Below are 18699 nucleotides of genomic sequence, written 5' to 3' on the forward strand. Positions count from 1 at the left end.
ACAATAAAAGAGGGAGTCGTCTTTCTCTGACTTCAGCAAGAGCCCTTGGCTTCTGCAGGGGGATTGGAGCAGGGAGTGTGTGGGGGGGGGAGAGATAGATTTGGCAGAGCCGCCTCCTCTCTCGCCATTTGGGTTGCTGTGGCTAAGGGAGGGGAGAGGATGCATGAGCACTTGGGGGAGGCACGCAGAGGGAGGGGAACTCACACAAGGCTTTGCTTCCCAAGGTTGGAACAAAAAGAAAAGAGAGAGAGGAGAAAGCCACAATGACATTTAAGGCATTGCACAATTTGGTACAGCTGGCAGTGGTTTGGTTTTTGTTTCTCAGTTTTGCTCGATCATAGCCAGTATTAGAACAGAAGCAGAGGTGGGACGGGGGAACCTGGGGGGAACTGAAGTTCAGGGTTGAGGATGTTGGGGAAATAATTCTGGGTGGACACAGAAGAGGATGCTGAGGAAGCAGATCTAGAGGGATGAACATAAGACTTTAAAGCTAGAGTAACATCAAAAAAACGAAGATTGTGGCCACTGGTCCCATCACATCCCGGCAAATAGAAGGGGAAGAAATGGAGGCAGTGAGAGATTTTACTTTCTTGGGATCCATGATCACTACAGATGGTGACAGCAGTCACGAAATTAAAAGACGCCTGCTTCTTAGGAGAAAAGCAATGACAAACCTAGACAGCATCTTAAAAAGCAGAGACATCACCTTGCCAACAAAGGTCCGTATTGTTAAAGCTATGGTTTTCCCAGTAGTGATGTATGGAAGTGAGAGCTGGACCATAAAGAAGGCTGATCACCGATGAATTGATGCTTTTGAATTATGGTGCTGGAGGAGACTCTTGAGAGTCCCATGGACTGCAAGAAGATCAAACCTATCCATTCTGAAGGAAATCAGCCCTGAGTGCTCACTGGAAGGACAGATCCTGAAGCTGAGGCTCCAATACTTTGGCCACCTCATGAGAAGAGAAGACTCCCTGGAAAAGACCCTGATGTTGGGAAAGATTGAGGACACAAGCAGAAGGGGATGACAGAGGACGAGATGGTTGGACAGTGTTCTCGAAGCTACCAGCATGAGCTTGACCAAACTGCGGAAGGCAATGGAAGACAGGAGTGCCTGGCGTGCTCTGGTCCATGGGGTCACAAAGAGTCGGACACGACTAAACAACAACAATAGGCATCTAGAAAGGGAAGTAGGCATCATGGCATGTTCAGATCCCGTCGTGCATCCAAGGAAACGAGGGTAGCATACAGGGAACACACAAAACAGCTTTATACTGAGTTAGACCCCTGGTCCATCTCGCTCAGTGCTCTAGGCTGACTGGCAATGGCTCTCACGAGTTTCATGCAGGGTGTTTCCCCTAGCTCTAGCTGGAGAAGTTGGGTTAAACCTGGGAACTCCTACATGCAAAGCAGATGTTTCATCGCTGAGCTATGGCTCTCCCCTAAGTTCTTCGCCATTTCCTCCCTCACAACCACCCTGTGAGATAGATCAGGAGGAGGCCAGTCTCTAGCCCATGGTCACCCAGTGAGGCAGAATGCAAGCCCAAGTCGGCCCACTCTGTCATTGATTTCACTACACCACACCTGTGGAGGGCAGAAGACAGGATTGGGGGCTTCAGGTGTAGTTGGGGTGGGGGTTGTTGAGGCAGGTTCTTGGCAGCTGACGAGTTTAAGTTGGGCCCTTAAAAGAAAACTTACATTGTGAGGCAATTTCTGGAAGACCATGTATTGACTGACAACCTTTAAGGGCAGGGCTCAAAGCGCTTTAGGATTTGGGAACAACTTTGACAAGAAATAGCAGTAGAAAATTAAAGATTTGAGACATAACTATGCTCCCTTCAACACATTTTTGTTAGGGTCAGAGAGGGCCAACAATCATACAATAAGTTCATTGAACACTGGAGATTGTGTGTGTGTGTGTGTGTGTGTGTGTGTGTGTGTGTGCATGTAAGAGAAGATTCAGTATCACCATTAAATTTTTTTGGTGCAATTTGAAATGTGTAAGTTATGGAAACAATTTAAAATGTGGTGCATGCTGTAGTACAATTGATTATCTATATTTGAAAATGAATTAAGGTAACTTACGGTTCCTTGCTTGTTGTTATTGTTATGAGATTCTGCCGAGCGAAAATTGTGTGTGAAGATTTGGGCTGCATTCAGATGGCATTTTTATTCCATTTTTCCTGGTGTTTCCGTACCTGACCATTTTTGTGTTTTATGTGATCTTTCAGGTGATAAAAAAGGCAGTTCTGGAATCATAAAATTGTAGAGTTGGAAGGGATCCTGAGGATCATCTAGCCCAACCCCCTACGATGCAGGAATAAATCTAGTGCAATCTAGTGGGAGCTCAATGCTCATTTCCATATTAATTGCTTCTAGAGGGAAAAAATCCATTTGCAGCCCTGTAAACTTGGAAAATTGCAAGAGTTTAACATGGAGAAATTTGGGCTTCTAATCGTGGCATACAGTTCTTTTCCTGTTGTTTTAAATTTTGTGTGACATGATACTATATTGATAATAAAGCCACAGTTTTATCACACAACAGGTAAAGGTGACTGACTCTGGGGTTGCAGCGCTCATCTCGCTTTATTGGCTGAGGGAGCTGGCGTACAGCTTCCAGGTCATGTGGCCAGCATGACTAAGCCGCTTCTGGCGAACCAGAGCAGCACACGGAAATGCCTTTACCTTCCCGCCAGAGTGGTACCTATTTATCTACTTGCACTTTGACTGCTAGGTTGGCAGGAGCAAGGACTGAGCAACGGGAGCTCACCCCATTGCGGGGATTCGAACCGCCGACCTTCTAGGCTCTGTGGTTTAACCCACATTGCCACCCGCGTCCCTTCACACAACAGGTATCACAGTGCAAAAGGAACGTTAGAAATCAGGAGAGAACACTAGTATTAAAAACAGTAAAGCTAATGCAACAAACCCCATGTTTGAATGCAGCATAGGACAAAGTTATGGAGGACAAGACTATCTGGCCATGATGGTTATGTTCTGTCTCCACTCTCGGAGGGAGGCAGTATGCTTCTCAATGCCAGTTGCGGAGGCTCAAGGCTGGTGAGAATGCTGTTCTGCTCTGGTCCTGCTTCCAGTCTTCCCTTTGGGGCAACCACTTGACCACTGTGAGGACACTGGATTGGAGAGACCTTGGCCTCATCCATCAGGGCTGCTCTTAGATCAAGAGCCTTTGGGAAGCAGAGGTGGATTCACTCAAGGGATGGATTGCAGGTTAGCTGTAGGGCACTGAGGAGTAGTGCTTAAGAGGTTTGTTGCAGACTCTGGCTGGAGAAAGAGGCACCAGTAGATCAAGATGGATGAGGGGTTGTGACTACCTCCTTGTGGGCATAGAAGGAGCTGGTGCCAAACCACTTATGAAAGTGCCAGTGGATTATACCCTGAGGATCCTCAGTTCCAGCACCTCTCAGGTGGGCGCCATTGTAATCATAAGAGAACAAGGGAGGCGTTTATGGTGAGTTCCGGCACCTCTTTTTCTAGAAAAACAGCACTGCTGAGGATGTGTTGGTAGCAGAGCAACGTTGTCTCGTTGCTGCCATAGAACAGACTCAGTAATGACCTGTGTTTTCATGTGGGAGAAGATGCTTAGGGGGTGATCGTGTCTACTGAGTTTTAGTTTGCTTGATCTGTTTCCGTTTCATGAGCGCCAGTCTCCTTTTCAAATGATGCCTTCAGAACTCTGCAAACCCACCTCACTGTCTGGGGGATACAATTCCCTTGGGGGTATAGAATCTACAGGATGACGTGTCCCCTGAGACTCTCAGGAACCGCTGGGGATGTGGCTCCTGAGAGGCCAAATGCTAACAGAATCCAGCTCCAAACAAATTATGTCGCTGAGACAAAGACAGCTGATTGGCCTGCTTCCTCCCTGTGCACCGACTTGCCAAGGCTAAAGGTTTGCTTTACTTTACCCTTTTGCTCTCAGGGGAGTAGTCCTGTTCTGGTGCCTATACTGTTTTGGAAAGCAAGGCAACAGCAGCACATGAAAAGCTGCATTTCTATATACGCACCCAATAGATACTGAAAGCTACAGTGGTGGAGTTCAGAAGGGGAACTGATGGAGGATATTTCAGAACAGGTGGAAGCTACTCACCAGATGAATTTTATACATACATGTGCATGTATCTCATATATTTAGAAGCTTCTGGCCTATAAACACCCAGAGTGGCAAAGAAGGCTGAAAAGTAAATGTCTGCTTGATATTTAGTTTTGTTTCCTGGATAATGATACTCTGCTAGTTGGGATGGGAGAAAAATGCAGGAAGGAGCATGGTCAACGTGTGCCCTTTGGCAGTGTCACTTTTAAACCACCATCAAACAATTGCTTTGGTAATGGAAAACAATTACGGAAATGACAATAACTTGGATTTTTAAAATTCCTTCGTTGCTTGCTGCATCGGAAGTGGGCTGAACCATCCAGTCAGGTCTGGATCAGAGCCAAGGTGGGTTCTGGGTTAGGAGGCTGTAGTTAGGGTGTCACACAAAAAAAGAGAGAGCAAAAAATATTACCAGTTTGCATGAAATTTGCATTTATATGTAGAGATGCAAACTTAGAAATGATTGCTGTGATTTAAACAGAAATGCCACACAACTGCAGTTTATCCCTCACAAAGCTGCACTTCCTAGCACCCTTTAACATAGTACAGTTCCCTGAAGTCTTTGCGGGGAAAGATGTGCTTTCATTATATGTTGTGTATGCAACCTTGTCAAACACTTTGTTCATGGCACCACATTGGCTCCTGTTGTTTCATCTAACTGCAATATGCCAACCTGGCTACAAATCCGTGCAAATCTGGTGTGTGCTTTTCCCTCTGATTCCTTGGCCCACATGGAATTGGCCCATGAAAGATGATCACATTTCCATGTTCCCGTTTCTTAGACTGTTTCAACAGGATCATCCCTGCTCTTCGAAATCTCTGTAGCATTAGAATCTTAGCTATCTTGCTAACCACGTTTCTCAAGCACAAAGCCTTTTAAGAACAAGAGGTCTCATTATTTGCACAGGGACCAGGGTGGTCTACCTGCTCTTTCTTCCCTTTCACATTTCTTCTCTGCTGATGTCTACCTCTGCTTTGTGCAAATATCCAGGGAGCTCTCCTTTCCTATTTTGGGCCCGTGTAGCTGTGCTGCAAAGGCTGGTAAGTCCCCAAGGAGGTGGAACAGCAGGAATGCCACCTGGGACTCATTAACTCTCTACCCTGGTAGATGTGCTTTCACTCCTGCACGTCTAAGTCATGTGCAAACAAGTGCCACAGTGGCCTGTGTAGCCCTTGCAGTGCAGGCTGACACTCTGCAGGTGCCCTGGGCCGACAATCTGGGAGTTAGCAAATGTTAAACACTGGTGTCGGGTTTTGATAACTGCCACAAGAAGCACCGTTTGTAAAGAGCAAAGCTTCTTACCGCAGTAGTCCTGTTCCTGCGGCACCCTGGCTGGCACTCCTTCTGTGTAGGTGCGCCCCTTGGCATTTAGTATGGAAACCTGTTGTTAATTGAGAGAGGTGCTCTTTGCTCTGAGGGCCATGCCCAGTTACACTGGGAGACAGGATGCAATCAGTTCAGTTACAAAGCACGTCACAGGCTCCTAGTGAGAGGCAGGGACCACCCCTTCCTAATCCCCGGGCCTCAGCTGGCTCTGTGGGAAGGCCTGGCTGATGTAATGTTTTCATCCAGGCTATAAGTGGCTGGGAAATACCTTGCTGTTGTTAATGTGTCATGATGGAAAGGTGCCATGTTATTCCAGAAGGTCTAAGGAGAGCCCAGCGTAGGTCAGAGAGCTTTGTCATCTTAGCAACTGACGCAGAGACGGCTTGCTGAACTGTGACACTGAAGGATGCTCCTGCTACAGGGATATTCCTGTGATACTTGATGGGTGAGAGGAGATACAGCTGTTCTTATGTTAAGCAAGTCAGTAGCGTGCAAGCTTTGCTGTAGATGGCTGTTTTTAAAAATCTGCACAAATGTAAATAAGACTGGGTACGTATGCAAATTGGGAGGCACACGATCAGGTGCATAGCCTCTGCACAGCTGTTTGGAATAGACATGAAATAATCCCAGTAAGAGAGAATGCAAGAAGCCTATACCCATGGCTCATTTTGGGAAATATATAGGATTCATTTAGTTGCTTTTCAGCACACACACACACCCCAAAAAACAACCTGGCTGGCATTTCTCTTGTGTCTCCCTACTGGAGCAGCCAAAATTTGTTATGGTGGAATCATCATTGGAGAGTTTTTAAAAGAAACTGGAAAAGTTGTATAGGAATCCCAGCTTTGAGGCAGGAAACTGAAATGCAGAATTCTTGGCTTTCTACCGCACACCTGAAATTTACATCAGAGGTCCTGCTCCAAGTCCCTTTCGACACACACACACACACACACACAGAGAGAGAGAGAGAGAGAGAGAGAGAGAGAGAGAGAGAGATTGCTTTTTTCCCCCAGCTCTGGCTGGTTTGCCAGCTATGGCCCTGGTTGGACAGAGATGACCTGGCCACTGTACTCCATGATCTGGTAACTTCCAGATTAGATTACTGCAATGTCCTCTATGTGGAGTTGCCCTTGAAGATGACTCAGAAACTTGGCCCAAAATGCTGCAGCCAGATTGCTGGTGGGGTTTCCCTTCAGAGCTCGTATAACCCTGTTCTAAAACTGCTGCACTTGTTGCGAGTTCATTTCCAAACTACACCCAATTCAGGATGCTCACATTAAATGACTTAGGACCCAAATACCTGAAAGGCTCCCTTATTCACTACAGACCATCTCAAGCTTTAAGAATGGCAGAGGGTGCCCTCTTGGTTGCTCCGCTGCCCTCAGAAGTTGGGGGTGGGGGTGGCCCTGGATAGGGGTTTTTGTGGCAGCCGCTAAATTGTGGAACTTGCTTCTCACAGAGGTGCTTTGGGCACCTTCATAGGTATAGCTTTTGGTTAATTGGGAAGATACACCTCTTTCCCCTGACTTTTCACACTTGAGATGTATATTTTTAGGACCCACCATATTTCTGTAATTGGGAGTTGTTTTAAGCGGTTTCTAATACAGTGGTACCTCAGGTTAAGAACGTAAATCGTTTGGGAGGTCCATTCTTAACCTGAAACTGTTCTTAATCTGAGGTACCACTTTAGCTAATGGGGCCTCCCACTGCCACCGCGCCGCCGGAGCACGATTTCTGTTCTCACCCTGAAGCAAAGTTCTTAACCCAGGTACTATTTCTGGGTTAGCAGAGTCTGTAACCTGAAGCGTCTGTAACCCAAGGTACCACTGTACTGTGAAATTTTGTGTTTTAGTATTAATGTTGCATTTTAATTGTTGAAACCCACCCCAGACACATAGGATGAAGGATGGGCAATAAATTGCAGCAGCAGCAGCAGCAGCAACAACAACAACAACAACAATGTTGGCTACCCCTGAGTTAGGCATTCCAGGACGGCATCCAATCATGCAAAGGTTTTGTTCATGTGACCTGGTCATATTTGCTGAGGGACTGCACAGTTCCCTTCCTCTCAACGTCTGGGAGCTTCTCTTCTCTGCTTTGTGACCAGTTGGCTAGACCCAGAGCTAGGAGATTCTCTGGAGTCTCATAACTCTACAGTCAGTGTCTGAGGCTCAGTGGCGTAGCGTGGGGGGTGCAGGGGGGGCGGCCGCATCGGGTGCAACATCTGGGGGGGGGGCGCTCGCACTCGCAGCTCTCTGCCCCTACCTGGCTCACTCACTCTCTCTCACTGCAGTGCTGGCTCTGTGAATCCAATCCAAGCCGCCGGGTCGCCGCCCACTGTGGAGGGGAGGGTGCCAGGCGTGCGGTGCGGTGCGGAGAGAGAGCAAGGGACTATCTGGGGGAGGGACAGTGCAGGGGGGGTGCAAATTACTTGCCTTGCCCCGGGTTAGGGGGCACAAATTACTTGCCTTGCCCCGGGTGCTGACAACCCACGCTACGCCACTGCTGAGGCTTGTCCAAAAAAACCAGAACACTTTTGATTTCATTAGGTATTTTTTTAATGAAAGGGTCTCTCTCACTGAACATGCAAATTTTGATATAAATACCTTCAAGCTCTCAAAATGTTGGCTCAGTTCTTGTGTCTGTCACACACAATATTGGAGGGGAAGGTGGGGGAGTTGTGGCAGTGACTGTATCCCACCCTGGCCTTGTGTCTTTCCTTCCCATTTCTCTCTCTCCCAACCCCTTTCCCTTCCTTCTCCCTGTAACAAGGGCTGCTTGTGGCAGAGCTTCAGTGCCACAGGGCACAATGCATTTCCAAAATAATGTGGCATGATCTCCTCCTGCAGTCTTATGGGTCTATTTCGTGCCTACTCTCAAGTAAACACTTATGTAGATTTGGGCCTCTGCTTGAAATAAATACCCCACTGTTGTCGGAGCAGAAATTTAATAAGGCTTTTCAAATTAATGGGTAAAATCCGAGTGTTTATATCCTTAGAATGCTCTAATTAGAACAATTTGCATCATTTGAGGAGTGCAGTAATACAGACAGATTTCAGATAATTGAATTAAAATGAAGATGCTTTCTTTTTTTAAAATAAAAAATAAAGCTCACGTCATTCCATTTGTTCAGCTAATTATATGTCAGAGAATCTACAAGGCAAGACATAAACTTACATGGATGGATTCGTTTATTTAAGCCTGGAGCAGTTGCTCTGAAATAAAGGCAGAACTCCTGTTGACCTGAGTGGTCTCAAGGTTACAGTGGCATGCAAGGAAAAGAAATAGGAAAATTAGTGGGATCTGCAACGGAATGTTACAGTGTGCTCTTGATCAGGGTGCCACTCTTTAATTTGGCTTCCCCCCCCCCCCTAAAAATACAGCTATTTGATTTATTTAGATTGTGAACCCCTTGGGGTCAGAACTCATGTCGTGCTTGTGGGTTTCCCATGGACTTCTAGTTGGCCACTGTGACAACAGGATATTGGACTCGATGGGCCATGTGCCTGACCCACCAGGGCTCTTCTTAATGTTTTTAATGTTCAGAAGAATGAACATTTAGAAAAAAAACAGCAAAATTTGAGGCCCATGGGTTAGAGATGGGATGGGCGGGGGGAAATGAACAAGTCAATAAAACAGACACACTGGATGGCAAGCAGCCACCTGATTCTTCTCCAACCCGCTTAAGTCTGTGCTGAGCTATCACAGCTATGCAGATTTATAGAGTCATCATTTCTTACGGTAACAGGAAAGCTCAGAGGACTATCCTTTTCTCTCCCTTTCTCAACCATGAAAGTAGCTTCTGTAAGTAAAGTAGTTTATGCAGAAATATGTGACATCTTCCTGTGTAAACTACTTTCCTTATTGCAGCAGATTTCATGGTGGTTTTGTACTCAAAGGACCTGCTCAGGGACTAGACAGGAAGAGTTTTGCCACGGCTGTATCGCAGCTAAAATGCCGCTGAGCCCACCTCACATTTGTTGCAAACTCCTCAGATTGCTAACCTAGAGACTTAACTTTTTCATGTGCTCCTTTTTATGGATTTTTAAAGGAACCTGGATTTCATTTTATTTTTAAAAAAAACCTAGATTTTTTTAAAGTACTGGGGAACTTGCGTTTTTCATTTAAACACACACACACAAAGAGAGAGAATCCAGTATAATCTGGCTGCTTGTATTTTGTAAGGTTGAAGCTGGTGGTTCTGTGGAGGGTTTTTTGGTTTCTGTTATGGAGGGCAAAATGTGGGTTCACAGATGGACAGAAGGGAAAGGAAGGCCACCCACCCACTGCACTACAGTTGCCCATATTCAGAATTTCCCCACTGCTCAGCCTATAGAATTTAGAACACAGAATAGCCATCAAGACAGAAGGAGCAAGGTGGTTCCCTCACTGCGAGAAGCAAAGTTACAGGGAACCAGGCAGAGGGCCTTCTCGGTAGTGACACCTACCCTGTGGAACGCCCTCCCACCAGATGTCAGAGAGAACAACTACTACCAGACTTTTAGAAGACATCTGAAGGCAGCCCTGTTTAGGGAAGCTTTTAATGTTTGATGCATTACTGTATTTTAATATTTTGTTGGAAGCCGCCCAGAGTGGCTGGGGAAGCCCAGGCAGATTGGCAGGGTATAAATTATTATTACTATTATTACTATTATTATTAATTTATTTATTAACATCCCACCCTTCCCTACAAAGAAACTAAGGGTGGGAAGCAGATCCATAATTTAAAAACAAAACAAAGTGTTATGAAATAGTTAAAGCATTCTGAAACCAGTTATATTTAAAAACATACTAAAAGCAGTTACAGTTAAAAAATATATTCATTGTTCTTGGGGTTGCCATGAACAAATCTGTTCTACCACCAAATGGCTGCGTAAACAGGAATGTTTTCAGATTCTTCAGGGAAGTTAATAAAATGGAGACAGGTGCAGCTTAGTTGGGAGGGGCATTCTGCAACTGGGGAATCACCACTGAAAAGGCCCTGCCAGGGGGTGAGTGCCAGCTAGGCAGTCCCCAGTGGCAGACGCACCACCATGCAATGATGCAGAAATAAAATCAACTACTGGACTTTTTCATGGAATGGGGAAAATCTGTAGCTCTTTAAGCACTTCCATATTTCCAGTTCAAGCTGCTTTTTCAGTGCCATCATAGGAATGATACCGGGTCCAACATATTAGGAGAAAAATACTATCCCACCCCAGCCAAGGCACTGCTAGAAATTTGGAGTGAGTGTGAAACAGGGTAGCAATGAGTCGGGCTGCTCTGCTTTCCCCCCATTTTAAGTTGCAGGCTCAGCTTTGCAAAAGAGTTTTGGTGTTAATGTTATACAGCCTAGGCAATGTGATGTGATCAGCGACTCATCATACAGTAGGATGGCAAGATTAAAACAAAGCAAATCTAAGGGCTGCTGGAGCCATGTTATTCTGGTATAGATACAGGATGTCAGCCATAGCCTTGAGTTTTCTCCTGCTCATCCTTTCCCACTGTGTTAATGTGGGAAAGTGGGGTCTGGGGTGGGATATATCTCTGCTCCTATTATTCCCTGCCCTCTGCTCCCCATAGCTGGGTTCCCAGTGTCTGCTGCTCTGACATTTTCCTGCAAGAGGAAAGTGCTTGTTTATATTGGGCTGCTGGTTTTTATAACCCTGAGAATGGATCTCTGAGACATCCGCTTGTCTCCAGGGACTCAGAGGTCACATCAGTGCGAAGGAAATCTCTGACGGGGAGTGACATCTATTTAATTTTTTTTTAAAATACCAGTCTGAGATTGCGTCAAGTCAAGGACTGGGGAGAGAGAGACAGGAGGAACTAAGAACAGGGAACTAAGAGCAAATGTGTTTGCCACACCAATCAGCTTTCTTTCTGGGTGACATGTTGGCTACATTTGGGGTGTTCTCATTGGATTCCCTCTTGCATTAGGTTAGGCAATTGCTCAGCATCGCATCATATTATCCCCCTATTCCAGCATTCCTAATTGCATCTTCTCCATGCAAACTGCACAGGCTTTATTAAAAACAACTTTTTGCAATCCAGGTTGCTTGCACGCTAGTCATTTAGGCTGATGTCCTAACCTTGTCTACTGAGAAGTAAGCTGTATTGAAATCCATGGGATACGCTGGCAGGTAAATAGGAATAGAATTGCAGCCTTAGTCTGGAATTGCCACCTGCTATTACACTCCATTTTTAATGGAGTATTCAGGTGATGTCATTACCAGCTGTTGCATTCTCTTGTTTTCTACATTATCCTCCTGTCTCTTTCTTTTCTTTTCAGGCCTGATTTGTATTCCATTTCCCCCACTTAAAATGGTACTATAGCACCAGCTTCCCTTGTGTGGACTAGCGAAATGTTACATAGGCTCATAAAGGCTATTGTGCCTTAAATTAGAAACTTCTTCAATGCAACTTCTGCCTCTAATTGTTTGCTGATGGGCAAAAACAAAAACCCAAAAAGGGTAAGATGGTAATGAAAGCAGGAACTGCCTAAGTGAGGGTATTGGTCACCAATGCCGTGGCATGCTGGATAACAAGCAATTAGAGGAAGAAGCGGCAAAGAGGAAGTTTTTAAGTAACATTGTAAGGGTTCTTTGCTAAATGTGATTTACATCTCAGTAAACATTATGGAAGGATCTGGGGTCAAGGAATTGCTGGTGAGTTCTCTTGCCACAATCCTCTTCCTGGCTCAGAAGAAGAGAAAACATAACTTGGGGAGCTATTACCCACCCACAGACTATTCAGACCAGACGGTGTAGCCTTTCTGGACTCTTCTAGCTTAGAGGGCACTCTGTAGGAACTAGTAGTTACAAAATAGAACTCTTAAAAAGCAGAGGGGGTGGGTCTAATAAGGCTGTTCAAGCTAGCCCATGGGTAGGCAAATTAAGGCCCGGGGGCCAGATCTGGCCCAATCGCCTTCTCAGTCTGGCCCGTGGACGGTCCAGGAATCTGTGTGTTTTTACATGAGTAGAATGTGCCATTTTATTTAAAATGCATCTCTGGGTTATTTGTGGGGCATAGGAATTCACTCATTTTTCCCCTTCAAAATATAGTTCTGCTCCCCACAAGGTCTGTGGGAAACAGTTTGCTGACCTCTGAGCTAGCCAGTGCTCCTAAAGCATCAGAAACCACAAGTGAATCCCAGCTAGCACTGGCTGCTGTGAGCTCTCCAGGGTGCTGCCCTGCTGTGGATCTGGCAGTGCCTACCAGATTTGGCTGTACTGCTGGCCTTGCCTTGCCATGACCCTGATGTCTGGGATGTGGCCTCTGTCCTGTTACCAAATCCCAGCATCAACCCAGCTTCCCCATGGACCCTAAACTGGGAGAAGATAAGACAATTGCCAGTGAAGACAGTAGCACCTCAAGCCCATGCAGAAGCACCATTTAAAATTCTGTGTCCAATGGACTTCAAAAATGCAAAATGCTGTAGAGTCCTAGCACAGAACATTCACCATGCTACAACCTTATATGTCACACGCCCCAGGGAATTTTGAATATAGCCAAAACAAATCTAAAACCCCTTTTTTAAATGAACACATATTCAATCTCAAACAGGGCACTTTGTCATATCAGGACTATAGAATCTGATGCTTGCTTGCTCAATTTATCATCCCTTTTTGAACAAATTCCTGGCTATGTCCCTGTTGTCTCATAGCCACAGGGCTGGAGCTAGATTTGCCCCATCAAGACGACAAAAATAATGAGCACTGTAGAGTTTTCAATGACATTGAAAGCAAGAGAAATCCACTGTGCTCTGAAGGGCCATGGTGTGTTGGAGAAAGAGTCAAAGCTGTTCCTGGAGAGGATAACACTAGAGCTTTCTGGCCATACTCAGCCAGATATTTCAAGATGTTGAGGAGGATCAAGATGTGGCAGCCTTTTCCTTCCCTGTTGACGTCCTGCATTTCTTCATACCAAATTGCATATGGAGTGAAGCAGCCTTTTCCAAACTAGGTACCGTCCAGATGTTTTGGACTATGTACAGCAGGGGTACCCAAACTTTTTTCAAAGAGGGACATATTTGATGAAGTGAACATGCGTAAGGGCCGAGCAAGGTGGTTGAACTTTTTTAGGATTGAAGTTGTTGAGTCCTCAAATTAGGATTTTTGGGGATTAGGCCCCCAAAACAGACTTTGGACATGCTTAATGTACAGCTTCCATCACCCCAGATGATTGGCCATGTTCTCCATGCCACCTGGAGGACAACAAGTCAGATCTGGAGCAACTCCCATCTGCTGACAGATCATGAGTTTAAGCAAGTGAAACTTTTTCTTCTTGCTGTCTGAAAACAAACGAGTTTGGTATTCAGCTAAGTTTCACTCCATGCAGACCCATTGAAATTAAAGGGTTAGTTAGTTAGGCCCACAATTTACTTAGTTAGACCCATTATTTTCAACCATTCTACTCTTTAGTAAAGCTTAGTTGAGCACTACCCATAGTTGTCAACAGGTTCACCACACCCATTGAACCAATCACCCATCTCCTACTACCCTTCTGAGAAATTCCCCACCCTCCCACTATATATAAGGGTAAGGGTCTGGTGATTTCTGCTTCAGTGGATCTGAAGAAGTGTGCATGCACATGAAAGCTTATACCCAGAACAAACTTAGTTGGTCTCTAAGGTGCTACTGGACAATTTTTTATTTTTTTTATTTCGACCACCCGTAGCGTTCATCATAATTGTGTGATTTTAACTGATGCATTGATTTCGCCCAAGCTGTACAAAAGGCTTTATGCTTGCCTCCCTGCCACACCCACACACTGATATCACCTCTGGGGCTTTATACCTGGAACCCATTGCTTTTTGTAATTGCGAAATCAAGTAGCTGAGCTGAGAAGATGTGTTTATCCCAGATCACACGCAGCACAGCCCTGTGAAATGCAGATTGGGGGTGGTGGGGTGGGTGTAGCACGAGAATGGAGAGCGTAGATTGCCCAGGGTGAGGTGGGAGAAACAAAGGCATGAACAAAATGCAGCAGCCTTTCAACGCTACCTATGAAAGCCACTGCCCTTCTTTCCACTACAAAAGAAAAAAATTATAATTCTGTTTTATGCTTGATCTTCACAGCTGCACTTCTTCCACAGGGTTCTGGTCAATAACCTTAGGGCATGTATTTATTTATTTGTTTGATTTTAGCAGGCCCTCTTCTTACAACATCAAGCAGTTTGCTATATACGGCAGGTTTTCTGTGTGCAGCCGTTGTAGCTGCAGATAGCCTCTGAGAAACGCAGATCCAGAGATTCTGATTTTGGAGTAACCCCAGGGTTCGTGGATAAAATAGGCAGCTTGCTTGATGGAAAACTATGTGTGCATCTGTAAGCCTCAGTCTCAAAACAAGAAAATCAATGAAAATGTGGCACAGCCTAGCGGATATGCGCTCGTGACTCTACAGTGGCAGACCCGTATCTTGTAAAGTCGGCCATTGCCATGCATCTGCAAAACGGAGTGTGGGTGCTCTTTTTAAGTGGACCTCAATCTTTCTTTCACTTGCAGCCCCCACCTCCCCACCATACTCTTCCCCCAAGTTGTTTCTTCCTGTCACTTTCCCACTAAAAATTGCCCCACCCCTTGACCTACAGGTATTTGTCAGTGCCCCATGTCTTTGGACTTCCACAGGAGTTTGCCACTCATGCATCTGGCTATGCCATGCAGTAAGGTAAAGGTAAAGGGACCCCTGACCATTAGGTCCAGTCGTGGCCGACTCTGGGGTTGCGGCACTCATCTCGCTTTATTGGCCAAGGGAGCCGATGTACAGCTTCTGGGTCATGTGGCCAGCATGACTAAGCCGCTTCTGGCGAACCAGAGCAGCACACGGAAGCGCCATTTACCTTCCCCCCGGAGCGGTACCTATTTATCTACTTGCACTTTGACATGCTGTCAAACTGCTAGGTTGGCAGGAGCAGGGACCGAGCAACGGGAGCTCACCCCGTCGCAGGGATTCAAACCGCCAACCTTCTGATTGGCAAGTCCTAGGCTCTGTGGTTTAACCCACAGCGCCACCCGCGTCCCATGCCGTGCATTAGCTCTGCTGAATAAGTCTCAAGACACCATCTTTCCTCCAGCCTTTGTCTTCTCTATTAGAGCTGACCAAACCCATAATTATTTGGGTGAGCAGAGCTCCTCCTGGAACTGTCTGAATCAAATGCTCAATTGATTTCCAAGCCTCCTCCTGCCAGCCAAGCCCATTTGAAGCGCCTTGAAAAAAGTCTCCTCAGTGCACTTCACTCTGCATGCTTCTCTCTTCCTTGCAACTGTTGAGCCAAGTGAATAATTCATAAAAGCATAATTTATCTGGCTGATTTATTAACTTGACAAATGTCACCTCTTTCTCTCCCCGTAAATTGTCCACAAGGAGCTTACGGCTTTCTCAAATCTATGCGAATTTATTCACTAGTTAATTTCACTTCATGAATACTTCCTTGGCTCATAGATTATCCCCAAATAGTTGGTTGCAAGAGTCTGAGCCTTTCACAGTTGGGCTTGGAGACAGCAGAGCAGAGCTGTGATTCCTAGAGGAAGAGGAGTTTGGATTTGATATCTCGCTTTATCACTACCCTAAGGAGTCTCAAAACGGCTAGCATTCTCCTTTCCCTTCCTCCCCCACAACAAACACTCTGTGAGGTGAGTGGGGCTGAGAGACTTCAGAGAAGTGTGACTGGCCCAAGGTCACCCAGCAGCTGCATGTGGAGGAGCGGGGAATCGAACCTGGTTCACCAGATTACGAGTCTACCGCTCTTAACCACTACACCATACTGGCTCTCAGCTGCTCAGGTGCTTTTTCTTGTTGTTATTGTTCTCCTTCAGGTATTAGTACTTTCTGGCATTCTTCTAAAGATTAACCCTTTCCGCAAACAACACAAATTATGGAAATTATGTAGGATTCTTGAATATGATGGGCTGGATTCAACTAAGTAGTTGTGGAACTGGGACCCAGTTCAAGAACTCCTGCTAGTGCAAAGGGGCTCCCCCCCCCGCCTCTTCTCTCTCTGCATACCCCCAACCAAATAGGTTTGGGGGGATCTGTAGAACCCTCCAGAACAGTGCATGGGAGGAGCAGAGGGGAGTTTGTTCCACTGGGCAAGCCAAAACACTTACACTCATGGAACATTGGTTTAGGGTGATCCCAATGGCTTGAAGTAGTTAAATATTAAAAGAGAACATGTTCTTTCCATCCATCTAGCTTCACAGGGGCAGATGGCTGCTACCATTAGTTTGATGACATAATGGAAGGAGAAGATGCCCAGTCTCCTTCCACCCTGCCTGAGAACCTTCCCCAAAGGAGGTTTGAATTAAACCTGGCCAGCGAAAGTTGGATCATTGGAAGCTGCCTTATACTGAGACCACTGGTCCATCCTGCTCAGGATTGTCCATACTGGCTGACGGTGGCTCTCTAGGGTTTCAGACAAAGGGCACTCCCAGCTCTACCTGGAAATTCTGGTGATTGTACCTGGAACTTTGTAAATCCAAAGCAGATCCTATACTGCTGAGCTACAGCCCCAACCACTCAGCTCTGAATCTTGCCAGCATTCCAAATAGCTAGATATCAGTCCGAATTGCAGATAGAAGTGACATCGGGTTTTTTTTTTTTGTTTGTTTCCGAATCCTGGGTGACTTGACTTCCTTGTCAGTGTGACAGAATTTGAAACTCTTCCACAGATGCCAGCAGCGCTCAGTGTAAAGATCCCCTGGTGGACCTTAGTCAGGAATGATGAATCGAGCTGGTTGACTTAAACCTCTTTCCTAAGACGAAAAAGCGGCAGTGCTGGGCAGCAACAGCACAAAAGTGACAGCCATGTTCTTTGAGATAAGTTGGTATTCCAGACTTGGGTCCACCTGACTGTAGTCATCTGTAGGTTATTTATATACTAATGGCCTTGTGGGGTATGGAAAGAAAACTGACTCTTCCACTTAAGTTGGAATACTGACATTGGTGATGATGCGTTGATGCGGAATGAGGATGAACAAAGGAATACAATTAAAGAAAGGGGAACAGCAAATTCCAAGCATTGGGCTGTGGTTTGCCCTTTAAAAGTGCTCTTTTCCACGGAAAAGGGCAACAGCAGCAGCATCAATCTTCCAGAAAGCTCCCAAGGACAGTCTTAACAGCTCAAGAGGGTTCTGTTCTATCTCTTTGACAGTAGGCAATTCCTAGAACTTTTTAAGGAAGTATATAGCAGGTGTGGCAGACCTTCAGCTCGCCTGGAGTAAACCTTCTATTATCCCTGATCTTTAGCCATCCTGGCCATTTATTGCCTTTCCAGAGAACAGAGATTTCTTAGAACAGATGCGGAGAACCTTTGGCCCTGCAGATGTTGCTGAACTACAACTCCCATCAGCCCTTGCAATGATGGGAGCTGTAGTTCCACAACATCTGGAGAGCCAAAAGCTCCCCACAACTGTGTTAGAAGTTTAGTAATTGGTTTCATTTGGTTAATGCCATATGGGACATCACTCTACCGTTCTCTTCTCATCCTTCTCCCCCCTTTTTTTATCCTCCTAGCCTTAGTCTCCACATTGCCCTTTTTTTCTCTCTGCTTTGCTCCCTGGGCTCTAATGCACTGCAAAAGCATAAACAGATGTGTGATGGTCAAATCTGCACCATCTGCAGATGAATAAGAGGCAGAGGGGCTTAGTAATCTGGTTCCAGCGAAAGGGTGAACGGGGGGAGGGGGAATCAGCCCAGCAGATGCCTGCTATACTACTCTCTCCCTCTGTTGTAAAGTCTCCTGGAACCAAAGAGCTTCATTCTGAATGGCTTAGGCTATGCTAGAACTTGTTAGATGTTCTACACAGGTCCCTTTGGACAAAATTCCAGGGGAAGGAGTATTGGCTTCAGGTGCTACACAATGATGCAAGGCAGCTGCACAGTGAAGGTGGGGGGCCTGTGGTCTCTCACCTGTTGCTGAACTACAACTCCCATTAACCCTGGCCATGCCATCAACATATGGAGGGCTGCAGGTTGCCCATCCCTGCTGGACGGCACAAAATATCCCACTGTACTTTGAGGCCCACCAGGTTCGCCTAACTCCTGCCTGAGAAGCTTACCCATGCCGTGCGTGGTTTCTCCCCGTTTCCAGTTTCCTTGCCCACCTTCCAGAGATGGCTTTCCTTTGCTTCCATTTCTGATGTACACAGATATGCAACAGCAAAACGGCTCTCTGTCGTGTTGACGTGGGGAATGTTGCCCCTTTAATTGCTTCCCTTGTCTTATGCAATGTCCCTGGCTCACCTACTGTATTAGCCTGCAGTTTCCCTCCTTACCAGTA

At 46.0% G+C, this 18699-nt stretch overlaps 1 protein-coding gene across 3 annotated transcripts in view; it reads left to right on the forward strand.

The window, feature by feature from the left end:
* The window catches only part of CACNA1G (calcium voltage-gated channel subunit alpha1 G), a gene marked incomplete at its 5' end in the record, with an annotated part of 323156 nt that overhangs the window by 57924 nt on the left and 246533 nt on the right, over nucleotides 1-18699 (forward strand). The window lies entirely within an intron of this gene.

This window comes from Podarcis tiliguerta, assembly GCF_965153285.1.
Source record: "Podarcis tiliguerta genome assembly, chromosome: 2".
In the NCBI taxonomy this organism is placed as follows: Eukaryota; Metazoa; Chordata; class Lepidosauria; order Squamata; family Lacertidae; genus Podarcis; species Podarcis tiliguerta.